This window comes from Mixophyes fleayi, chromosome 5 (assembly GCF_038048845.1).
Source record: "Mixophyes fleayi isolate aMixFle1 chromosome 5, aMixFle1.hap1, whole genome shotgun sequence".
Lineage (NCBI taxonomy): Eukaryota > Metazoa > Chordata > Amphibia > Anura > Limnodynastidae > Mixophyes > Mixophyes fleayi.
Window position 1 is genome coordinate 241011618 of NC_134406.1, and position 26963 is coordinate 241038580.

At 38.2% G+C, this 26963-nt stretch overlaps 1 protein-coding gene across 4 annotated transcripts in view; it reads left to right on the top strand.

The window, feature by feature from the left end:
- Positions 1–26963, top strand: part of RALYL (RALY RNA binding protein like) — a 479279-nt gene that overhangs the window by 272845 nt on the left and 179471 nt on the right. The window lies entirely within an intron of this gene.

The window sequence follows — 26963 nt, forward strand, 5'->3', positions numbered from 1 at the left end:
AATAACATGTCATTTGGCATGTTTCTACCCTAGACTAAGGATATGGAGATAGATGTTAGCAGGTCCAAATTAAAGTGAGGCCTGGTAATGCCTATCTGTATTATTACAACGAAACAAAGTTGGTTCACCTCACTCAGACTGTTATCGCTACTCCTTCGTTTTTAATGTCTACCATGCTTAATCCTGAATTTCCTCTGCTTGTGACCCTTGACCAGTCCTTAACTTTACACCATTGCATCATCAAAGCCTATTTATTTTTTGAGAGAAAAATGAATTATGAGAATTTATTAAATTCAAACTTTTCAGTCAGATGAAGTATGTTGCTGAAGTTCTGGATTAACTATTATATTTGAGCTTTAAAATCCAAAAATCCATTTTATGAGATGACCGTCAGAGCATCCATGGACCATTCTTTGTGAGGTTTTTTTTTTATGGAACAGTCTCAAGGATGAGCAGTTGGTTCAGATATTCAAAAATATGTCTATATATTATCTGATTATCTTCAATGAGAAGCATTTTGTAAGATACTTCCTGGGGGTAAATTTATCAAGCTGGGGTTTGAAAAAGTGGAGATGTTGCTTATAGCAACCAATCAGATTCTAGTTATTATTTATTTTGTACATTCTACAAAATGACAGCTAGAATCTGATTGGTTGCTATAGGCAACAACTCCACTTTTTTTTAAAACCCCAGCTTGATAAATTTACCCCCTGGAATGTTTCTGTGCAGCTCCCATTTTAATAATTAACTCCCTCTACTTCATATGTAAATTTTGAAGTGTTAAACTTATTGGCTGACGCATTTTACAACTGGAGGAATTTCCCTCTGGTACAGGAGACATTGAAGCGAGCTCTAGATTTACATGTGTGGGCTGTTATGATAATATATATAGTACCTGACGGAAATAAACATCAACATAAGGCAGCCTAATGTGCAGCACCAAGATATATCTTGGCCTCCACTTGAAAGCAACAAACTACCCACAAAGACTCATAAATATAGTGTGACCATTCTTTTGTTGAATAAGAAAATAACGTGTTCATTTTGGGTGTAATCTCCATATATTTAATATGAGAAGGGTTGCTCGTGTTCTGATGATGGCTTCTAGAACCTTCTGTCTGTATAAATATTCTAATCTTAACCTGACAGCCTGAGATATTCTCTTATGTGGTGAACTAATTTTATAACTTCCCTCCTTTCCCTCTCACCTCTTTTCCTCTGCTTACATACCTGTTGTTATATTTGTGGGTTAGTTAAGCTGGGTACACACTACACAGTTTTCATCCAATAATCGGCTAAATCAGCCGACATACGACCGCTCGTTCAAAAGTCGGGTCAGTGTGTGCAGTGAAACGATGGTCGAAAGTCTGCCCAAATGGACGATTGTTGCGTCATTTGGTTGGTCGTACTGTTTAATATTTTCGTTCCAATCCTGTTTCCGCTGTGTAGTGTGTATAAACTTCCGACCGATCCACAACAGTGAGTACGAAATTACAGTCATTGCTCACGACAACATGGCTGTAAGAAGTCGCTAAAGGGACGTCCGCTCTTCCCTTTATCGTCCTAAACAAGGCTAGTGTGTATGCAGTCCATGGACTGAGCGATCGGACTATTGATCGCATGTAAAATCGCTCAGCATAAAAGGTTGGTTGAAATTTCTGTAGTGTGTACCTAGCTTAAATTTAGTTTGATTAATATTAGTTTAGTTTGATTATTGATTGACTTTACTTTCTAGTTTAATTGTATAAAATCAAAATGTTTATATTTTCTCTATCCACTTTATTACCAATAAAAATTGATTAGTCTAAACAATGACTACTACCAGAGTGTGAAGACATATATTCACATTTATTTCACCCGTATAATCAAAGCATGCATACTGCTCTATGTATTTCTATGTTGTGTAAACTGCAAATAAAATACTGCAGGGCAATAAATGGATTAAAATGTGATCATAACTGTGCGTGTATGAAGAATTGCTTAGACTATAACTTAACATTCTCCTTTCTAACTGTATAAAGATTGAATGTACCATTTATGATGACCTTTTGTCCACTCAAGCAGAAAAACCATTAATCAAAAAATTGTTTCTACATTTGGATGACGTTACTGCCCCAAAGCCTAAGAGGATACCAACTCTATGAATCTTACAAAACAGATGACCTGGCTGACATCAAGCTGCTAGTGTAGAGTATTAAATGTTAATGAAACCAAAATGGGGACTGTACAATATCTATTTACATGATGAGAATTTAATTATTTTTTTGTAATTATAAAGAAAACTTTATTTTAAGTTTAGCAATGACTTCTAAAGCAAAAATCCGCAGTGTAGCTGTTTTAATTAGTACATATATACTGTATATGTTTACTGATTGCCCCATTATATGCCTGGATTTTGTGTGTACATATATACAGACAGAATTTAGGCTTTCATAAAGACAAGAAAAAGAGAGAATCTTTGATCTCCCCAACCTTATCATCATATAGTCTTAACGAAAATTTCAGAGAAAATATGTTTTTCTTTAGGAATGATTGCCCGTTCCTACATCTAGCAGAATAAAATGACCCCCACTGTCAGGGAGATAATCACCCCCATCAGCTCTTACACCACATGGTTTACTAGGTATAAGAGCCTGACAAAGTTAGAATTTAAACTCTGTGTAACAGAAGGTTGTTGATGCATCATAATTAAATAAATGGTTCTAAATAATAAATCTGATTGGACAAGCACACTGCACAGGGTATACATTCACAATACCCCAACTGTTAATGCTGGTAAAGCATCGGGTGTAGACACTGACAAGGGTCACCCATAATGAGATGGTATCAAGCATGGGATCTTTGTAGTCCTGAAGATATATATATATATATATATATATATATATATATATATACATACATATATATATATATATATATGTGTGTATATAGATATAGATATATATATATATATGTATATATATATATATATATATATATAATGTTCTTGGAGCTTTCCTTTAACTAGTGAAGGGGGGATCGTGAAAGATTAGCACTAAAAACTTGGTCAGCAGCTCCTTGTCACTTACCTGTGATGTAGTCCATTGCTTACATTTAAAAGAACTAATTCATTTATTGAACTGTTAGAAAGTTCACTACAATTTCATATGTGCTTCATCCATCAATCTAAAAACTGCCACCTGCATTTCCCTTTCAACACAAAAGATCTTTTTCTCTGACTTCTTCTTTCAAAGTATCAAAGTAGTAACTGTTCTTGAGATTGCCAAAGGAAATTGTGCTTGTTATAGTAATCTACTTTGATGCAAAGAAAGCCAGGATTTTATATTTTAACTAGCAATGGTCCTGGTTACAGTAGCATTTCACATGAACCGAATTTGACAATAATAATAATAATAATAATAATAATAAGAAGGGCTATCTCCACTATATAAAGTACATAATTCTGCTTTGTGGTGTGGTTGGGGTACGATAGGGAAATTGCAAGTAGAAGAAACATTATAGATGGAAGTCTGCACAGAACACTGAAGGGGGGATTGAATTTGATGTGCTGTTGAACAGCACCATGAAGTTTGGCTGCACGCATCTCCAGATACTACAGTACCCCAACATTGCAGATTTTCCTATGCACATCTACCAGATGCGAAGCAAAATACTCAATGGTGCATCCCCATTGAGTGCCACCACAACAGTCCTGGAGGCACTCGGTGTCACATTGAATCAGTCGCACAAGGTCAAATTCCACTGAACAAATGTGCGAAATTTCATACTTAAGTGCAGACTGAGGCTAATATTCCATGGAACAAGTTTGTGACGTTCACTGATCTCTCATTTTAACAATAGCACAATAAAATGACCATTCAAGTCTTCATACTGCTATTTAGTCATGGAAAGCCATTATCATATTTATTAAAACCATATTGTCTATAAAATGTGGGACAATGATGTGTTGACTAATCATGTAACTATATAACTACATACACTATAAAGACAAAAGTATTCGGATGCTTGGCCATTACACCAACAAAGACTGTAATGACATTGTATTCAAATATATATACTTTAATATGGAGTTGGCCCCCCTTTTACAGTGATAACAGCTTCCACTTGTCATGCTTCAATGTAAATTACAGCTATTGAGCCCAGGATGTGATGAAGCATAAATGGGTTTATTGATCAGAAAATACAGATAAATAGTAGGAACCCTATATTGCTGAAACTTCACAGGGATTTCAGATAAGCCTGCATTCTGGTTGCAAGGAATACTGCAGACGCGGGTAGAATGGATAAGTGAAAAGAGATCCGCTAAAGTAGTGTTAGCAGTAGAATGTGAAAGCCTGAGAGCTCAGGAGCAACCATACGGAAGGCATGAAAACAACAATGACCAGCACAGGAAAGAGAGAGAGGCAGGTATAAATAAGGAACCACCAGGTGCAGGAGATAGTTGGTGCAACAAGTAACCCCTAGTGATGAAAAGGAAAGGCACAATAGAGCACCTTTGGGGAACAGAGGCACTGCAGGAAATACATTAATGCAACAAGTCCAAGGTCCTGGAGGCAGGAGTTGCCAATGCAAAGCAGTATGCAATGAAGAAAGCTACTGGCAGATCCTGACAACCATTCTTCTTGGAAGGCCTTCCACAAGATTTTTTTTAATTGTTATTCTTCATTGTTTTATGATGAGAATTTTGTACTTAAAATGTTAAAGCAGAGAAAAGTCACCAAGGTCTTCCATGTCCATAGTAGTGACATCACCACTGTACAAATTTAAGTGATGACATTACTACTCATCAGATATATTTAACAGGATACTTTACATATATTCATGAAAAAATAAATAAAGAAGTTCATACTGCGCTCCACTATCAACTGCAGCCCAAATAAATCTTAAATAAACCACACACCAGTTTAACACACACATATAACAATAATAAAAAAAGAACATTTGTAAGTACTGTATTCAGTATGGGCCTGATTCATTAAGGAAAGTAAAGCAAAAAAATGAGTAACTTTGAACCTTGGCAAAACCATGTTGTATTGAAATTAAAGCAAAATACAAAAACATTATAGTATTTTTTTCCTTTTTCTGTATATCACACTTTTATTTTACATCTATTCGTGTCACTTGTGTTATATCATCATGTTTGATAAGTTGTTGTGTGAGTTTAATATCAGTCTAGCTGTAATAAAGTGAGATGTCCTACTTTTTAGTTTCACTTTTTTACACCCACCTGAATGAACACAAATACACCTGGATAACAAACTAATGGTCTTAAAGTACACACAATGTATGGTCATTACTAAGAATTAATAAAACTATATATAAAAGGGTGTAAAATATAAAGCAAAGTAGTGTAAAAAGTGAGCGTATAGATATGGACAAAATCCACAAATATCACAGAATAATTTTACACTAAAATAAAGTAAAGAGCAACAAAAGCTTTAAAAAAGTATTGAAACATTATAGAGTGTGAACTGTAATATATTGTATTTCATTCAATGTCCAAACTCTATTGGGTTAGAAAAACATAATCAAAAGTTGGACACTTAATTATCCGTCTTGCAAGCAACCGTTTATATAAATAGAGAAACGGGGCAAAACCTTTCCCTTATTATACACTATTCTTTTCTCTCAATAAATGAGGCACAAGACCACCCAATCTGAGGGAGCGTGTCATTAGAGCTATCAGTCAGCTAAGAGGAACAATGTGTGCTGGGCGACCTCGAAGGCTGCCCAAATACAATACAACTACCACAAAGCAGATTCCGGCCATGGAGCCTTCACCTAAAGGTTCCAGGATTTATACATCTGATTACATTGACTTGCTGGTAATCTGGGGTTGAATTCAGATATGTTTAAAATTTACATTTTCTAAACAAACATAAGGAGGAAAAAAACTATAACTTCCTATATAGTATACTATAGTATAGAGGTAAAACAAATGTCTATGGTTTCTAAGCAAGCTGGCAGGCACCCATCTATAACACCAGGGGACAGTTGTCTGAAAATGCATAAAATACATATACATGGAAAGAGGACCTTGGGTAATGGTTTTATATTTACTAAGATTACTCACAAATAGTACTGAAGTCTCAATGCCAAGTGTTTCAGAGCTTCAGGATGTATATAACTTTACTTTGTACAGATTAAATGTGAAGAAATAAACATTGTTTTAAAACAAACAGGGAAGTAAGGGGTTCAGCTACATCTGAAGAACCATCATGTAAAGTATGTTTTGGCTTTTATACCAACAGGTTGTGTTCTTTGAATTTATTGCTTGGTTTATTTCAGTTATATTGCAAACACTTCATCAGGGCTGGCTAGCAAATTTTTAGCCAGTGGGGGCAAGTACAAGGCACAGGCCCATGAGCAGGGGCCCATCCCGAAAACTGGTCTTATTGCTTTTCTCCCTTTGCCCTGTATATTAATGGGGTTACCGCTGGAGATATGACCTGTTGGGGGAGCCAGTTTGTCAAACATTGAGGATGGCAACACCAGACCCGGATGTGTTACTGTACATTGTGCCAGTATTATACCTAGTTGGAGTTACCCATTCACAGGTTGCTGTCACCTCCTTCCACGGGTGCAGCCAATGACATTGTCCAGACTGGGAGGTGTGTGAAATGGACCAGAGCCAGTCACAGGACAGAACAAGGACAAGCAAGGAAAGAATAATTATAACCCTTATGCAACCAGCACTCAGGGGCAGACGCAGGATTTGTAGAGGGGGGGTTTCCACACCCTGCCGCCAGTGGGCGTGACAAGCATCCATGGGGGCGTGGCTATAATTTTAGACAGTGCTTGGCTGCTATCCAACTCTTCCTATCCCCATAATATACATGGCCATTGCTGCGTGCACTACTGTTAGTGCACGCAGGGTCCAGCCACCTCAATTATTAAGTGCCCCAGGCTTGAAGGGGGTTTCCAGGCACTAGGAAACCCCCTTGGTTTGCCTATGAGCACTGATACACAAATATTATTAACCCCCTAAACGGCCAGCACTGAAATATACAACCTAATACCATTAACACAGCCGGAACCTAATACCATTAACCCTTACATAGCCAGTACTGATGAATAGCAACCTTATTCCATTAATCATGAGTCAGTCAGAACTGATACACTTTACCCTAATGCTGAGAGATAGCGCAGTCCTTTCATGCAATGATATAATACACAGTACATATTTTTACACCATTACCAAAATGCAACTAACGCTAAGACTGGCAGTTTAGCAACTCATTCAGCCACGATGCCAATGGAGGAAGCAGTGGGGAGGAAGAGAAATGCTCAGGTGCCACGTGGCCCACTAGAGAAGGCATCATCATCATCATCATCATTTATTTATATAGCGCCACTAATTCCGCAGCGCTGTACAGAGAACTCACTCACATCAGTCCCTGCCCCATTGGGGCTTACAGTCTAAATTCCCTAACATACACACACACACACACACACACACATACAGACAGGCATAAAGGTGGGTCCTGCATCTCTACTCTTGCTATGTAACCCTAGTAGCCTCATGCCACCTCTGTATAGCAATAAGCACCACCGGTATGCTGTGCTCCTGGACAGTTGCCAGATCAGCATGCTTTAAGCTGTTACTGGCTACCAGGTCTTATTAATTGCATCCTACATGGCCACATCATTCACTATAACAATAACGGTACTATGGGACTCCCATAGTACCAATACTGTAAAAAGAATGATGCCCCAGCATAAGCATGATTAATGAGACCCATCCGAACCAAGGTAATCAATAAGATTCTCGCCCTAGGCTGCACACGCCCCGCCAGCCCTACTCGCCTCTGACTTCTATCAATGTGCAAGTAATAACATAGCAGTCTGCCCTAAAAAAGCACATTTTATATTATATATCATATATTTTATATCTGGAACTGCAATTGTATTTTTTACTGGTATAATGAAAACAAGGCAGGGAACATGATTTTTACACAGCTGAAAAGCATTTATACATTTTCCTCTATCTATCTATAACAGTTTTTGTCGACAAAGAAAACCAATATATTTTAGACTGTAGGGAAAAAAATGGGTGATGGTTAATTTCAATTTTCTCTTTTATGATTGAGAAATTATTTTTTGTGTAGACATAAAGCTGTCGCATTCATGTTCAATTGGAGGCCTTTGGCGCCATCTTGTGGGCCATGTTGAAAATGCATCACAGTATGTGGAAGAAGTTTCCCATTGAGCAATACAAGTATTTTCCAGAAAAATAACAGACAAAATACATGTTTAAATGCAAATCTAGGAAAACCAAATTCATTTTATGTTATGTATTTTTTACTGGAACTGAGAGGGCTCTATGTTGATAGAAAAGTACAATGAATATCTAATTACTTTATAAGCATTATAAGGAAAAGCAGGCAAAAATAAGGAAAACATAGTTTTATATGACTATTCCCCTAGATACTATTGTTCCCTCTAAGCTGAGCAATCTATAAAGAATGCTGTTAAAATTTTTATTTGCTAACTGAAATTTGCAATATGTGACTGCATCTGTGACCTTTTAAGTTTTTACATAATTTGATTTGCACAAAATTCCTGGTGCACTCGCAGTGTGCATCGTTGTGGTCATTAAAAATATGTTTTCCACCTACCTATGTGACAGTCGATAGACTGACAGATATGAAGTGGAGCGTTCTTTTAGGCGCTATTCTATTATGTTATGTTAAGTGGCTGTCCACCAGGGTTTGTATAACCTCACAAAAATAAAAAAATAAAAAAAAAGAAAGAAAAAAAATGGGGACTGCGCTGTTATTCAATCTACCACTATCAGTATAAGAAAAATTGGTGTTGCAACTCTTATTGCATCAATAAATTAATTTAATTAGATTGCAGTTAAATGCACGTGGTATAACAGTTTATATGTAAGATATATGTGTTCTAATAAATGTATATTTTTTATGCAATAAGAGTCATGACACCAATTTGTTATACTGATAGTGGTAGATGGAATAACAGCGCAGTCTCCATTTTTTTCAATTTTATTGTTTTGGTCATGTAGAGTTGGAAGAAAAGTGTAATGTAATGTATAATACGCTTTTTACTTCTGCTCATGTCCACAAAGCATTAGTTATGGTTACGGACATATGTAGAATGAGCTGCATGTTGCGCTTGCGCCCGCTTGCAGCCTCTTATTATTGAAGAAGTGGAGCAGGGGGAGGAGAGGGCATGTTATTGTAGACGAAAGATAATATGGCTGTGTGGGTGCAAATGTAAGTTATGTCAACTGAGACTCAGACACACATTCACCTGTCAAGAGGTGAATGTGGTGTAACCTACAAAGTGATAGTGGTGCTAATCCGCTGAGATGCATCCAGTTCAACAGACCCCGTAAGATGTGTCTTCAAATGTAATTTCCATCAGCACTTTAGACAGAAACTGCTCCTATTCTTCATGAAGCCCTGTATCTTTATTAGGTTACATTCGGATACATTTATGTGAAAGTAAAAGCACTCAAGTTAGAACAAGATGGATAATGGGAAGAATATATTTTATTACATTTCCTCTGATGAAATCACTTCGGTGAAGAAACGCGTCAAGACCCTTACAGCACAGCCAATTCCACTCTTTGAATACGAATACAGATGTAGATTTATCTGTTACCAACTCTCACTACCACGGAGACAAGCGCAGACACGGCCGTGTTTGCCGATGGTCTTTAACTTCACGCTGACACGGAGCTGAATGACCCATACAGGAGATTGGTCTGGTGAACCCTGTGTGAGTATCGTGAACATAATATTGGCATCTACTCCGGGGCTGTTGATGAACTAGCTACACATTCAGGAAAGTAACGGAATATATATTATCTCCTATTGCAATATTGCTAATTATCAGAACCTTCCTGGTGCAGTTTCTACTACTATTTACTACTTTTACTCCGATGTGTAGTGAGAGCATTGTTAATTGATTGACTATCAAACTGCTATGACTCCAAAGGAATAATACTATTCACATCAATGTATCATTTCTGTATTTGGTGCATCTTGAATTATCAATATGGTATGAGGAGCCATCATATTTAAACATCTATCAGGATTTAATGGAAACAATCCCTTTTTAATATTGGAAGGATTTTGGGTCTATGAACCACCGACATCCCTATTCATTTGAATAAGTGACTAGATTACGCTATTTTTATGCTGCAGGCTCATTAACCTTTCAATTCTATACTGTGCCTGCAGTTTGTAGCGGAGTGGGATTTGCTATCAGTGAACTGATATTTTGTTATTTTTATGTTGTGTATTGGATTGTTATATGATATTTAAATAAACTATTTATTTATTCAAACGTGGATTCAATACTAGGTTTAATTCTAGGTCTCAGCGCTGTTCCAATATCCTATAGAATATATTTTATGTCAGAAACTAATGGAATAATATAAGTTACATGTAAAGAAAGTGTTTCTCTATATAATAGGTTTAACTCCCAAAGTGCCTCATAATGTGAATGGGTTTTTTTCTCTCTTTTCGAGGTTACGAAGTTAACAGAAATGGTTAGTAGAAAAGGTGAAGGCACCGAAAGAACCATGGACCTGATTTATAAAGGGGTGAAAACTCTGCTGCCAGTAAAGTTATTTGGCATCACCCTACACAGTAAGGACCTGGTTCATTAAGGTATTACGCAACAAGGAGCAGAGCTGAGGAACCATCGGTTGTTGAATACGGCTCTAAGTCCGCTCTGCTCTAACAGACACAATGCACTGCAGGGTACATACTACACATATGTAGAGTAGAAGTCCCAAAAGCACACAGAAAAAAAAAATATTCAATTAATGTCACCTGTTAATAATAATTAGTAATAATAAACTAATTTACAACCTTTGCATTGTAACATGGTTTGTCCAGGAGCAAATTTACTATTTTTTTTTTTGCTTTACTCTTTTTACCTTAATGTATCAGGCCCCTGATGTTTATACAAACATTTAACATTTGTTTATTTCATTTTTTTTTCCATAAAATACATTTATTAGCATGTTATAAATGTTTACTGTACATAAGATTGCTTTTTACGGTTGCTCCTGATTGCAAACACATGTTCTAGCTGTATACACAGCCATCACTAGTAATCGGCACTTACACCAGACCTGTAACTGGTGCAAGTGATATAAAAGAAAAACTCATATGTGAGGGATGCCTAATGTTCGAATCAGACATTGCTTTGTGCGCTCGAGCATGACATGCCCTTACTTTACAGGCCCAGTCCCCCCACCTCCCATTCTGGCCATGAAATCATAGGATATTGTAAGGGTCCTTGATGCTTTATGATGAATTAAATGTTGCTGCATTCATTAGTGTATGGCCCAGTTCCACAATAGGAAGCCTACTTAACAAGTATCGTAGTAATACAGGTATCGCTGCAAAAGCTGCAGCTGTTCTGTTACCGCTATCTCAGAAGGACTAAAGCATAGTAAACCATTTTTAAAATGCTGTCTTCTTTGACTGCATAATGTGTGTATATATATATATATATATATATATATATATATATATATATCTGTGGATGATATAATGGAGCGGCTTTATTCTGGACTTTAAGGGGCATATTCAATTCTTTAGAATCCCCGCAGCGTTAAAACTAATACCGTTATTACGGTAATAGCAAGAGGGTTTCAGCTCGCAGCTCCCTGAGCCGCGAGCTGAAATCCAGTGGGAAAACTACCGTAATAACGGTATTTACGCGCACTATTACCGTAATAACGGTATTTACGCGCACTGTTACCGTAATAACGGTATTTACGCGCACTGTTACCGTAATAACGGTATTTACGCGCACTATTACCGTAATAACGGTAATAGTGAGCACGCCGCGAGATTTTTGGCTATAACGCCAAGAATTGAATATGCCCCTTTGAGTAATAATAAAATGTATTTTTATATGGAGTGCTGGTTTCCAGTCTTGTTTGACAGGAATTTATGTGCAATACATTGAACCTGGCACCCGTAATCAAGTTTTTGGATGTGTTGTGCGACTCTTATTGACCTGTGTATATATATATTTATATGTATATATATATTCCACATTCCGCCATCAAGCTGGCTTACGCATACTCGCACCTCCACCAAGTGGCCTGGCCTTGTATACATCATGTTTCAGAATGTTAAAGTAGATGAGGAACACTACTTTTAAAATGATGTAATTAAGAGCGAGATTATAACGGGATAGTGGATAATGGATTTTGTTTCCATGATACTAAAGTGAAAGGATGCTTTCGTTTTAATGAAAGCCGATGGGCAGCTATTCTCAAGAGAAAAGAATCCCTGTCTGAAAGGATATCTACTAAAAGTAATTTGAATGGAAATCAGACCTCAGGTAAAGATTTTATATTTACTGTGGATGCAAAATAAAATATTTTATCAACATTGCATTGCCTTTACTTTTTGCCCAGCAAAGGACTTAAGAAGAAAGTGCAACTATATTTTTAATTTGATAAGCGAAACATTGAAGAATGCAAAATATGTCCACAGGGAATTCTGGTTGTCTGGTTTGAGACTTCTCAACTTCTGGAAACTTGTAGATGTTTAACTTTATTTCATACAGAGAAGTTATAAAAAACAAACAGACTTTTACAAAACAGGAAATCTACATTTGGTGATAGAAAACATATATTGTCTTGGTTTCAACAGGAACACATTGGGTTCTTAGCGGGGAATTCAATTGGCCTCGTTACTGTAAAAAGTACTGCAGCCGTAGCATTGGTAATAGTGCACGTAATTACTGTTAATACGGTAATCTCAACGGCGGCTTGTTGCTCACGGCTCAGGGAGCCGCAAGCAGAGAGCAGGTTTAAAATGACTGTATTAACGGTATTAGCTTTAATGCCACGTTAGTCCCGGCTGAATTGAATTCCCCCCCTTAGAATTCATTATTTGGTTTTATTTCCATAATGTTTGGAACGCCCCTATCAATGGACAAGTCTTATCGGAGATGTCTAACTTCAATAACATTTTCCCTAAGAATTTATAACCCCAAAAAACAATAGAATACAATACATTTATACAACTTGATTTTGTATAAAGAAACATAATTGTAGTTAGAGATGAAGAGACGTGCGCTGTATACCTTACAGAATGATCCATGATTTTAGGCCAATAGTGTTTTCTTCTGCGAATCAACTCACAAATCCTTTATTAGTGTTTTAAACAGAAAAGTGTAAATTACAGTGAAAAGTTTGTTGAAAAACGTCATTTTATATGACAATTATTTCCTGAATTCCCTTATGTGAGGGATGTGAGGAAATTTATATCCCTTTAATGGACATTACCAAATATAATTTATTCTCATTTTCATTTCAGGTTCTTTAACCCCTTCAAGACCAGAGGTGGTTACACCTCTATGAACAGGACCTATTTTGCTGGGTTTAGAGAGTAATCAAATTTTTACTCCTTAAATGTTATATATTTTTTCTTTAGTTCATGAGGGGGTTTCTTTTGATAACATATTAAAGCACAGTAGGTAGTTAATAGTGTTTTATTATTAGTTAGGACAACCAGACATAAATGATAAAAAATATATAATTTTCCCTGAATGTTTCCCATGATTACTTTTACATATGTTCAGAGTAATGTCCGAAATGTACACTGATATGTATTCATCTAGTTCCCTTGAGTACAGGGATATTACATATACATACTTATCGAGGTCTTATGGAGTTATAGGGTCAGAAACATGGATATGTTTTACCTTTTTGTTTTTTGTTTGTTTTGTAACCTCTCAGAAATGCCCATTTATGCCACATTAGTGCAATATTTTTAATCTTGCTTAAAAAGCCAGTACCTGATAAAGTGAGTGCTGCTGATGCTCTATAGAGAGCTGCAATCACATATCATAAGCCTGGGATTAATCAATATGGTTCGTAGCAATGTGACCACTGTGGCAGCTACTGTAAAAACTTGCTGGTAAATACATGAAAGTTCTGTAGCCAATGCTATCTCTCACTCTCAGGTGTATTTATCAAAGGGTGAAAACAGGTGTTTTCACCAGTGATAGGGCTACACCCTATCCATCAGGGGGTTCCTGTTCAAATAGCTGTACAATTCATTCAACATTTACAAATCGTCAGGGAGGAGGGGCACCTGTCCTACAGAACCAGACAGATGATGCCCCTGAAAACTCTGGGTAGGAGCCGTCGGCAGACAGCACCAGGGTCATTTTTGAGATCCCTTAAAACCCACAGAAAGACAAAGGGTGTCCCAAAAAAAGATGTAGGGTTTGCTCCAAAAAATTGAATAAGCCTTAATGGAGGATACCATTGCCCAGATTGTCCTTCATATCCATAAAAGAATGTTTTAGAATGTACATCTATATAGTAATAAGTGAGCCATTTTATTTGTAATTTTTAACACAGTAACATTTGTATGGTTAATACAACCATCTCACTCCTGACACTTCTTTGTTCACCCCTGTGCTATTTTGGCACTATTGGGCTGGTCAAACATTAATGTTAGTCATTTTTCTGTGAAGTACCTACAACAATAATACTTTGCTTTTTTAGAAGACATTATATTTTCCAAAAAAACACTTGACACGGCAAACAAAATCTACCCAAAGTCGCACAAAAGTGTGTTTTTTTTTAATTAAAATTTCAAGAAAGTGAACTGTGTGTGTGTGTGTGTGTGTGTGTGTGTGTGTGTGTATGTGTGTTTTGTTTCTAAACTTTTGCAGTGTATATATTGTCACAAGTTTCAAAACTAGGGAACCACTGTACCGGGGTGGGGAAGATCAATGTATTTTAAGATCCTACTTCCAAACCTGGGCACTTTGTTATTGGTTGGGGACAGGCCAGATCCTTTCCACTTCACCCAACAGTGCCTAGAAGAAGTATTCATTGGTTTAATTGACAGGTGAGTATTTATTTTGCACCAGTAACTCCATGCACTTCTAAGTATGAGTGGGATCACCCCTAGAAGTCATGAGGGTATATTTGTTCCACATGGGCCTGAATTTGTGATGCCAGTTGCTTCAATTGCTGTTGGGCTTTTAACGCCTCTGTATTCCTCATCACCACGAAATATTCACCTTTCATGATCAAAAGAAATAGCTGAATTAATTTTTGGCTACATTTAGTATCAATTAACCCTTATTTTTTGTATCCAGCTCCACATGAAAATTTCCACACATCATTTAATTAATATTCTTGCTAAATATAATTGTTTTATTCCAATAACAAAGATATATGAATTTGTTAGCAAACGTTATTATAGTTTTCCAATTATTCATGCTTGAGAGGTCATTTCTCCAAGTTGCTGTTTCCTTGTACATTAATGATTTGCTTGTGCTTGTTAGAAGGCAGTTGGATAAACCACACTGTTAATTGGCTTTTATTTATTTTTAAATAGTTATGTTTAATTGGCTTTCAGAAACACCTACATTTGCTGGATAATTGTCAAATGTATGATCCTATTGCCAAACTATTTGGTAAATTATAATAAATAAATGTTGCCACGTCCACTGCTCTTGCAAAAATGATGCTTATATAAGACAAAATTTGATCCATTATGGGGTGATTTTTCTTTGTGACAGATGTTGCTTGAATGCAGTTCACTAAATAAATATAGTGCATTTTAAATACTCCTTTAAATACAATGGCCTTCTTAAAACAATAGCATTTTCTCACATAGCTAACAGAATGAGAGGTTTAATCCTTATTTAATGAAATTATTGAACAATGGCCAAATACGTATTCGATCAGTGCTGGGTTATAGGTGGGGGTCACACAAAGGAATTGGTCCCTCTTTGATTCGCTATAAAATAGGGTTGGAAGGTGACTGCATGGACCAATAGGAAACCTTAACCACTTTTATATATATAAAAGTGGTTTATAATGTTGTTTGATTTGGCTTTGGCTCCAAACGGGGGACTCAGCATATTATTGAGCTTGTATGTTCTCTGTGAGTTTGTGTGGCTTGCCTCCAGAAAAATCCCCCAAAATCAAACTGTTGGGTTTATTGTCGTCTGACAAAAAGTATCATTGTGTATGTGTTTGTGGTAGGGAATTTAAACAGTAAGCTTCAATGGAGCCGGTACTGATGTGAATGATTCAATATTCTTTGGAAAGCACTGTATAGTAAAATGTCATTACAATTAAAATGTGTGTATATATGTCTTCAATAAATACTTATTCTCATAAGTATGTCAGCCATCAGGCCATGATTTTAATATGATATGCTATGCTAGATTTTTAAAAACTATTTAATAATAGAATCTCATCCACCTAAAAATAAAAAGATAGTGCTCTAATTCCCTTATTATTATACATAATACAAAATACATTACTTAATAATACTGTAATATATTTTATTTCCCCATGCATTTAACAGTTTAATATACTCCATATATATGTGATCCCCACAGCCTCTGGACTACAACAAAATGGCATCATCTATAGACTTCAGCAAAATGGCAGTGCCAAGTTTAATGAGTTGTCTGCATCTCTCAGAGCAGTCTAGGCTGCTGGGTGGAGGAGGAAACAGAGGAAGTCACCCAAGGAGCCTTTCTGCTCCAATCAAAGGAAGGGAGAACATAATAAGGAGCTAGCCCAGAGCCAATGGTAGGGTGTCATTTTGTAAGAGAGTATAGCTGGTGAAATAGAGGCTGAGTGTTACAGAAGAGTCTGAGCAGAGCAGATAGGCCATTCTTAGTCCAGCCAGTGAGAGTAGTTGGAGAGATTTGGTGAGCCAAAAGTCATTCCGAGTTGCTGAGAAGTTCTACCGTGAAGCATTTGTTTTACAAGTAACCTGTTGTCAGTGAACGTCTGGGTGAGCCCTATAAAGAGTTGCTATTGAGGGCATACAAAGCTAGTCTCTGCCCACAGAGGGAGTCTCCTTGTTGGAGTGCATTGCAGGTGAGAAGAGAGGACAGCAAGCACTAGAAATTTTTGGTCCCAGTGGATTGCTGTTGCAGCCTGTCCATAGTCTTGTGACAGATAAGTGTATTCATTTATTTAAACACATGCATACATTCTGCAAAGAGACTGATAGAGAGTGTACTTTTCTACTATTGTGCTACTAAAGACTTGTGTATCTGCATCAGTTGAAGACACTGAGAAGTTTAATAAGTGTTACCTCATTTGTGGAGAAGTGCGGAAGTTAATCAATGCAGCAATATCATCATCACCATTTATTTATATAGCACCACTGATTCCGCAGCGCTGTACAGAGAACTCACTCACATCAGTCCCTGCCCCATTGGGGCTTACAGTCTAAATTCCCTAAGATACACATACAGACAGACACACACAGACTAGGGTCAATTTTGTTAGCTGCCAATTAACCTACCAGTATGTATTTGGAGTGTAAGAGGAAACTGGAGCAAACCCACGCAAACACGGGGAGAACATACAAACTCCACACAGATAAGGCCATGGACGGGAATTGAACTCATGACCCCAGCACTGTGAGGCACAAATGATAACCACTTATACACTAGAGACTATCCCATAACACAGGTTATGCAACAAGTGCACTAATGGTACCCAACATTATATATATGTAAATGTATTATATGCTCAGCTAGCCAGAGTGAGAGAATTGTTAGGAAATCAAGATGTATGTTGTAGTGACAAACAATATGGAGTTTATTGAAGAAATTAACATCAGACAGGAAAAATCTGGTAGGATGAATAAGCCACAAAGTTATGTATGTATCATGCAGTAATGTGATAGTCTGATGTAATGTAAAATAGTATATAACGTCTCTTGTAGCAAAGCTGGTGCAGATATTCACAGAGTCCAGTCATCACTGCAAAGGATAGTTACAGCAGTCCATGTCTGGGGGATTCTGAGTTGATGCAGACCAGAAGACAGGTGCCAGGAGACAAACAGAAGCAGAACCAGGTATCAGAAATCCAATATTAGCAGAGCCAGAATCAACAAAGCTGTATGGTGCAGTCCAGAAGTCAGGATAAAAAAAAAAATGCTGAAATAGGAACTGGTGCAAAGTCAGGAACAAACATGAAAAGGTGCAGGAGCCAAAAAGCATGTGTGGGAAACGCTATCACTGGCAATGAGTGCATAACAAGTGAGGGTTTAAATAGTGACGTCATCTAGTCAAGTCACAGGGGAAGGCACAACTTCACTGCAACTCAGAACTAATTGAAAGCAGAAGCAATTCTTCAGAGGGAGACAAACTGACATGTATATGGGCAGCACGGTGGCGTGGTGGTTAGCACTTCTGCCTCACAGCACTGGGGTCATGAGTTCGATTCCCGACCATGGAGTCATCTGTAAGGAGTTTGTATGTTCTCCCTGTGTTTGTGTGGGTTTCCTCCGGGTGTTTCGGTTTCCTCCCACACTCCAAAAACATACTGTTAGTTTAATTGGCTGCTATCAAAATTGAACCTAGTCTCTGTGTCTCTGTTTGTTTGAGTATGTTAGGAAATTTACACTGTAAGCTCCAATGGGACAGGGACTGATGTGAATGAGTTCTCTGTACAGCGCTGCGGAGTTAGTGGCTCTATATAAATATATGATGATGATGATGATGAGAGGTCTAAGTGGATCCTAAGTCGTGACCTGGTAAGACAAGCTCCCCACATCCCCACATTGTCATAAAGGGAAACTAGTTAAAAACAGAGCTTGCAATATGAAGCAATAGTACAGAGTGTAAAATTACTACACAGTTTAAGAATTCATAGATAGATTACAATTTCCTTTAATTTCCCTGCTGGAAAGTCTCCCTAGCATTACTTGTTATTTTAGTGAGGTTGTTCTTTTGTCTCCTCTTACTGTTGATCAGAAAAACATGCCCTGCACAATGAGACTGAAATAGACAAAAATGGATCTGTCAGCAGATGGATCATCACATCTGGACTGGAAAATGAGAGTATTCACTCTACATGCAGAATATCACTGTTTTATGCGCAGATAGCCCAGACCTCTTTGGCTGGGCTTCAGGGGCAAAAGTGAACTGCAGGGAATCAGATGAACTGCTATTCAGGGAGTTTCATCTGTCCTCCATCACATCTTTCCCATGGCCATCAAGCCATACTTCATGAAGATCCAGGGAGTCTGGTTTGGAGAAGGTGCAAGTCTAAAGTGCTGGGAGGACTGGTGTGCAAAGATCAAATAGAAGATGGATCTATAGAGCCTCAGAGACTGGATCCATCTGAAGGATCTGCAGAGACATACTTTCATGTAGGGCTCCAAAATGAACAAAACAAAGAGTGCAGCAATATATAAAGAGTGCGTCAAATGTAAGAAAGCTATTGACATTCCCATCATGATGTGGGACCTTTGTATTGTCAACTGCATCCACCTTACTTTGAAAGACCACACTGAAGGCTCTGTGGGCAACTTTATGTATCACTCGTCCTTCTGCCCTCTGAAGGGGCCTTGGCTGAGATAAGTGGGACAACTGCTAGACTTACAACTCTGATCTTACCTGGTTGTTGTTAACTTTCTATGAGGCTATTAAATGGAGGGAGTGCCCGATTTGTGGAAGCTATAAGCTCATCAGGGCTACAGACACAATGGAGTCCATTCCAAGGCAACCTGCCACCTGTATGGAAAAATGTGGGGTGGGGCTGCATTACAGGCCTCTCATGCTTGCCAGGATACTAACCATGGGGCAGTGGAAGCATCTCTGCACCCCTCCTGGGAGTGCGCAGACACTATTGGATGCCCTTGTGATGTCAAGGATTGAGGAACAGTCATTCATACTGTATAACGTGAGAACAAGCAGAGTCACATCTATGTAGAAATCAGGTATGAATAACCGTGCAGGTTACTAGACACTCTCCTTTACCTTATGTTTATTGTGAAACTATGAAAAAAAATCACATGGTACATGTGCAGTACATAGTCAGATATAGCTGAGAAACAGTTCTCTTATCAGTGCACATTCCATTCTTCTTGGTAACTACACCAGTCTCACATATAAGCAGAGCCATATTAAGACACTGTAGGCTCCTGGGCTAGGTATACTGTGGGGCCCCCATTTGTCAAGTGACGTATGCTCAATCTGATATTACTGGGGCCCCCCAACATTATCGGATTGGGCATATGTCACTTGAGAAATGTTTATTTTAATATACCTGCCCTGTATTTTCAAAAAATAAAAAAGAACACGTCCTCTCCCCCTCATAGTGACTCACATGTCCTCTCTCCCCCTCCTCAAAAAGACACATGCCGCCCTCCCCCAATGCATCACCTCCGCAGACTAATATGTCCATGTATATGGCAGCAGCTAGGGATTAAAGCACAGTCCACATCATCCCATATTGCAAATCAACGGAAAATTCCAGCGCTCACTATTATACCCCAATATCTATGGATTAATGTACCTTATGTATGTTCCACAATTGGTAGGAGTGCAATAGTTTGAAAAGAAATGGTGGTTTATTAAGGTTAAAACAATGCGGACTGGTTTTGGCATAGGTAAATAATAAATGGTTGTTACAATTATAACCAGTTAGCATTGTTTTAACCTTATTAAACCACCATTGGTTTTCAAACTATTGCACTCCTACAAATTGTTGAACATACACAAGGGTCATTAATCCATAGATATTGGGGTATAATAAAGAGCGCTATCTACTTGCTGTCTTCTTCCTCTCCGGCTCTTCGCTGCAGGCTCCAGCGGCTCCTCTGTCTTCTTGCCCTGTTAGTGCAGACATGGCGCCATTGCACTGCTTAGTGTGGTCAGGTCATGTGACCTACTAATTTAGCAGTGCAGGGCGCCCCATGACTGCACTGGCAGCAATCGCCGCCCGTTTAAAAAATATATATATATATAACGCTGCCGGCTGAATGCCGGCAGGTCTGATTATTACCTTCCTTTTACTTTTCCCTCTTTCCCATCACATTCTCTGATGTTTGTTGATAATGCTATTGCCAGCTCCGTGTATGATGAATGGTATAGGGTGTTATACTGTATACTATAGTCTGTATTAGGGATGTGCACCGGCGACTTTTGAGGTCTTGTGTTTTGTGTTTTGGATCATTATTTTTGGGGTTCGGATTTGTCTCGCAAAACACTTGACGAAAGGTCTCGGTTCGGATTTAAGGTTTTGGATTCGGATTTTTTTTGGAAAAAACAGAAAAAGTTTAAAAATCAAGTTTTTGGGCTTATTTTTACTCCTATGCTATTAGTAACCTCAATAACATTCAATAACAAGCATTTCCACTAATTTACAGTGTATTCTGAACACCTCACAATATAGTTATTAGTCCAAAACGTTGCAACGAGGTATCTTTCTGGACTGCGTAGAGGAGTGGGTCACCACAATATATAATAAAAACCCTGAACTTGTATGATTCGCACCAATAAATGTACCTGGACTGCGTAGAGGAGTGGGTCACCACAATATATATTAAAAACCCTGAACTTTTATGATTCGCACCAATAAATGTATCTGGACTGCGTAGAGGAGTGGGTCACCACAATATATATTAAAAACCCTGAACTTTTATGATTCGCACCAATAAATGTACCTGGACTGCGTAGAGGAGTGGGTCACCACAATATATATTAAAAACCCTGAACTTTTATGATTCGCACCAATAAATGTATCTGGACTGCGTAGAGGAGTGGGTCACCACAATATATATTAAAAACCCTGAACTTTTATGATTCGCACCAATAAATGTATCTGGACTGCGTAGAGGAGTGGGTCACCACAATATATATTAAAAACCCTGAACTTTTATGATTCGCACCAATAAATGTACCTGGACTGCGTAGAGGAGTGGGTCACCACAATATATATTAAAAACCCTGAACTTTTATGATTCGCACCAATAAATGTACCTGGACTGCGTAGAGGAGTGGGTCACCACAATATATATTAAAAACCCTGAACTTTTATGATTCGCACCAATAAATGTACCTGGACTGCGTAGAGGAGTGGGTCACCACAATATATATTAAAAACCCTGAACTTTTATGATTCGCACCAATAAATGTATCTGGACTGCGTAGAGGAGTGGGTCACCACAATATATATTAAAAACCCTGAACTTTTATGATTCGCACCAATAAATGTATCTGGACTGCGTAGAGGAGTGGGTCACCACAATATATATTAAAAACCCTGAACTTTTATGATTCGCACCAATAAATGTACCTGGACTGCGTAGAGGAGTGGGTCACCACAATATATATTAAAAACCCTGAACTTTTATGATTCGCACCAATAAATGTACCTGGACTGCGTAGAGGAGTGGGTCACCACAATATATATTAAAAACCCTGAACTTTTATGATTCGCACCAATAAATGTACCTGGACTGCGTAGAGGAGTGGGTCACCACAATATATATTAAAAACCCTGAACTTTTATGATTCGCACCAATAAATGTACCTGGACTGCGTAGAGGAGTGGGTCACCACAATATATATTAAAAACCCTGAACTTTTATGATTCGCACCAATAAATGTACCTGGACTGCGTAGAGGAGTGGGTCACCACAATATATATTAAAAACCCTGAACTTTTATGATTCGCACCAATAAATGTACCTGGACTGCGTAGAGGAGTGGGTCACCACAATATATATTAAAAACCCTGAACTTTTATGATTCGCACCAATAAATGTACCTGGACTGCGTAGAGGAGTGGGTCACCACAATATATATTAAAAACCCTGAACTTTTATGATTCGCACCAATAAATGTATCTGGACTGCGTAGAGGAGTGGGTCACCACAATATATATTAAAAACCCTGAACTTTTATGATTCGCACCAATAGATGTACCTGGACTGCGTAGAGGAGTGGGACACCACAATATATATTAAAAACCCTGAACTTTTATGATTCGCACCAATAAATGTACCTGGACTGCGTAGAGGAGTGGGTCACCACAATATATATTAAAAACCCTGAACTTTTATGATGCGCACCAATAAATGTACCTGGACTGCGTAGAGGAGTGGGTCACCACAATATATATTAAAAACCCTGAACTTTTATGATTCGCACCAATAAATGTACCTGGACTGCGTAGAGGAGTGGGTCACCACAATATATATTAAAAACCCTGAACTTTTATGGACTGCACAGTGGAGTGGCCCCGGTAGTAAATTTGGTGCCGGGGCCACAATACCTCCTCCAACTTCCAAGTGTAGTGTTTATAAAGACAGACAGCGTCGAAGTGTTATTAGTTGACTTTCTTAACCCTAAAATTGTCCCTGTTGCAAATATTCGTGCAATGGACAGTTACTTTTTTATTGAAAGACTCAAGCTTTCAAGTGTAGTGTTTATAAAATATAAACAACAATACAGTAGTTTTAGAGCACGTCAATACCTCTTGTTTTAAATTATGACACGGCATTTTACTTTTGGTTTAATTTCTTGAATTTTTTTACATTTGGTTTTACTTTTTGAACATGGCAAACGACTGTTGATTGGTCATATAATGCAAAAAAAAAAGGTCCAAGATGGAATTGTCCTTGGGCCCTCACACCCACCCTTATGTTGTTGAAATAGGACATGCACACTTTAACAAACCAATCATTTCAGCGACAGGGCCTACCAAACAACTTTGGCTGAAATGATTGGTTTGTTTGGGCCCCCACACCAAAAAAGCTATTCATCTCTCCCTGTACAGACTAAACAGGCTCTACTGAGGCAAGATGTCGTCCTCATCCTCAACCTCTGATTCCTCTCCCCCTACAGTGTGTACTTCCTCCTCATCACACATTATCAATTCGTCCCCGCTGGACTCCACAACCACAGGTCCCTCTGTAGTATCTGGAGGGCAGTGCTGTACTTCATTGAGGAATTGATTATTCATTTTTATAAACATCATTTTTTCAACGTTGTGAGGAAGCAACCTCCTTCGCCGCTCACTGACCAGGTTCCCCGCTGCACTAAAAACTCTTTCCGAGTACACACTGGAGGGGGGACAACTCAGGTAAAATAGAGCCAGTTTGTACAGGGGCTTCCAAACTGGCTTTTTTTCCTGCCAGTAACAATATGGACTGTCTGACATGTCTATTTGGATGGTGTCAGCAAAATAATCCTCCACCATTTTTTCTGAATCAGTGAACTTTGTAATAGCAGTACCACTGGACTTATACTGCTGGATTGGTTTTGCAAATTTGGTTATAATTACTTTTTTTTTTTAATTTTTTATTTTAATTTTTTTTATAACTTTTTTTTTATTTTTTAAAAACTTGGGAATAATGGGGAAATAACTATGCCCTTAGAAGCACAGAGCACAGGACACAGCACCACTGGACTGAACAGGACACGGCACAGGACCCAGCAGCACTACGGAACTCAGCAGGACAGAGCACAGGACACAGCACCACTGGACTGATACTGCAGAATGTGTGAACTTTGTAATATTGCAGTACCAATGGACTTATACTGCTGGATTGGTTTTGCAAATTTGGTTATAATTATATATATTTTTTTTAATTTTTAATTTTAATTTTTTTTTTACTTTTTTTTTATTTTTTAAAAACTTGGGAATAATGGGGAAATAACTATGCCCTTAGAAGCACAGAGCACAGGACACAGCACCACTGGACTGAACAGGACACAGCACAGGACCCAGCAGCACCACTGACCTCAGAAGGACAGAGCACAGCACACAGCACCACTGGACTGATACTGCAGAACACAGCACAGCACAGCACAGCACAGAACTAAACAGCACAGCACAGAACTAAACAGCACAGCACGAGATCTACCAGGACAGAGGACCACCTAACACACCCTCCCTCTACCCTGATCAATGCCCGAGTGAAGATGGCGGCGACTAGCGGGGAATTTATAGGATCCGAGTATCGCGAGATCCGACAACGGGATTATGAGTCAGAGCCTCAGTTTCAGATTTGAATTTGGCGCCAATACCCGGATCTGTCTCGGATCCGACTCGGATCGGCAACGTTCGGGTGGGCTCGGATTTCATAAATCCGAGTGCGCTCATCTCTAGTCTGTATAATGTATGGTTTATGTATTTAGGTGCATTAGGTCTCAGCTGTGCTGATATACAATTCACATTTCATGTTATATATCTGTTTTATGTATTATATGTAAATAAATTACATTTCTCATCTGACTGCAGGTGTATGATATTATTCAGCAGTAATCTGTGCCATACTCTAAACACCCACTCGGTGGAGCATTGACTCAGTGGTCTGCTATGCAAATGCCATTTTGTAGAAGTCCCTTCATTTTGCGATGAGACTTGACTGAAAAGTTTCCCATTTTCTGAGAGTCTCCATATCACTGCTGATTGTTTTATAGAGGCTGTTTGTAAGGTTCTTCATATTGCTGACCAGTACAACCTGACATGCACCGATGGGGCCAAAGAAAGGTGAAGCAGATCTCTGTGCCGGTGTCTGTGTCAGCAGTAGCCCTTGTCATGCTCTAGTGGGCAGCACGGTGGCTAAGTGGTTAGCACTTCTGCCTTACAGCACTGGGGTCATGAGTTTGATTCCCGATCATGCCAGAGAAAAATAAGCCCGCGCTCGGTATATACCACATTATATACGTACCAGCTGCTTGGCATTAAGCCCGCGCTCGGTATATCCCATATTGTATGTGGTACCAGCTGCGTGGCAATATAAATGCCCATATATGCATACAAAACTAAAAGACAGTTGTCAGCGCTTATCCGGTCAGGTCAGGTCAGTGTAGGACCTGCATATAATGAGGTGCTCCCGACATTGGGATGCAGGCTTAAATCTTTTGATCAAAATATGAACTAATACCTCATGTTTTCATTTTGCTAGACACACGCAGATATGCAGTTTAAAGGATAAGCGCTGACAACTGTCTTTTTGTTTTGATTCCCGACCATGGCCTTATCTGTGAGGAGTTTGTATGTTCTCCCCATGTTTGCGTGGGTTTCCTCCGGGTGCTCCGGTTTCCTCCCACTCTCCAAAAAACATTTTGGTAGGTTAATTGGCTGCTAACAAATTGACCCTAGTCTCTCTGTCTGTCTGTGTGTCTGTGTGTATGTTAGGGAATTTAAACTGTAAGCCCCAATGGGGCAGGGACTGATGTGAGTGAGTTCTCTGTACAGCGCTGCGGAATTAGTGGCGCTAAAATAAATAAATGATGATGATGATAGTGGTTGGGATATTTCCTAGCAGGGCTGCCCTGTAAATGACATTTTCCAAAAGCCAAAATTTCTCCTTTTGGATACGGTTATTTTAATTAAATGAAATGCTCACTAGGTGTCAGCATAGCACAACAAATACATCTTGTTCAACTATTTATCCTCAAGTATAACATACTGAGTGATTTATTTCCAAATCATCTTACTAAAGGTCACACGTGTAACTTGGCAAAGGCTATAGTAATTGTTTTTTTCTGCCTCAATCCTAATGTAACATCAGCAAGAAATAAGAACTGAATCATTGAAAATCATCTTAACTTCTAAATAAGACTCCTCAGGTCTATCTAAAAAGTATATATTAATGGTATAGAAGTATAATATATAGTGGATTCATTGCTAACTGCACACAAATGTACGGTAGGCTGCAACAACTAATCAGCAAATAGCTTTGATCAGTCTAGTATAGGTACATACCCACTAAAAATATTTCTGCAGCTCACTTGTCTTGTGTAAGTATGCTGATTGGTGATTACAGGTTAATACAAATGTACTATTTTAAACTTTGTAACTAAATAAACCCACAAAGCGCTATGCAGTATCCTGGCGCTATATAAAGAAATGTTAATAAAATGAATAAAATAAAACCCCCATTGTGAGTCAGTTGCTTATTCAGTTTTCTCAGGTCTCTATAATCCAAAATTAGGATGAGTTATTGCACTTATCGCATCCAGCAGATAGCTTGTTCATGAAGAAATACATTAATTAATGCAATTAATATAATAATAACAGTAATAACATTAATTTAAATAATAATCTTATTTATCTGGATCAATAGCTGCCAACTGTGTCATTTACTTGTTGCAACGATTGATAACTTTACTAGTAAGAAAGGTGTCCAATCTATTCTTAAATCTATCTAGAGAAT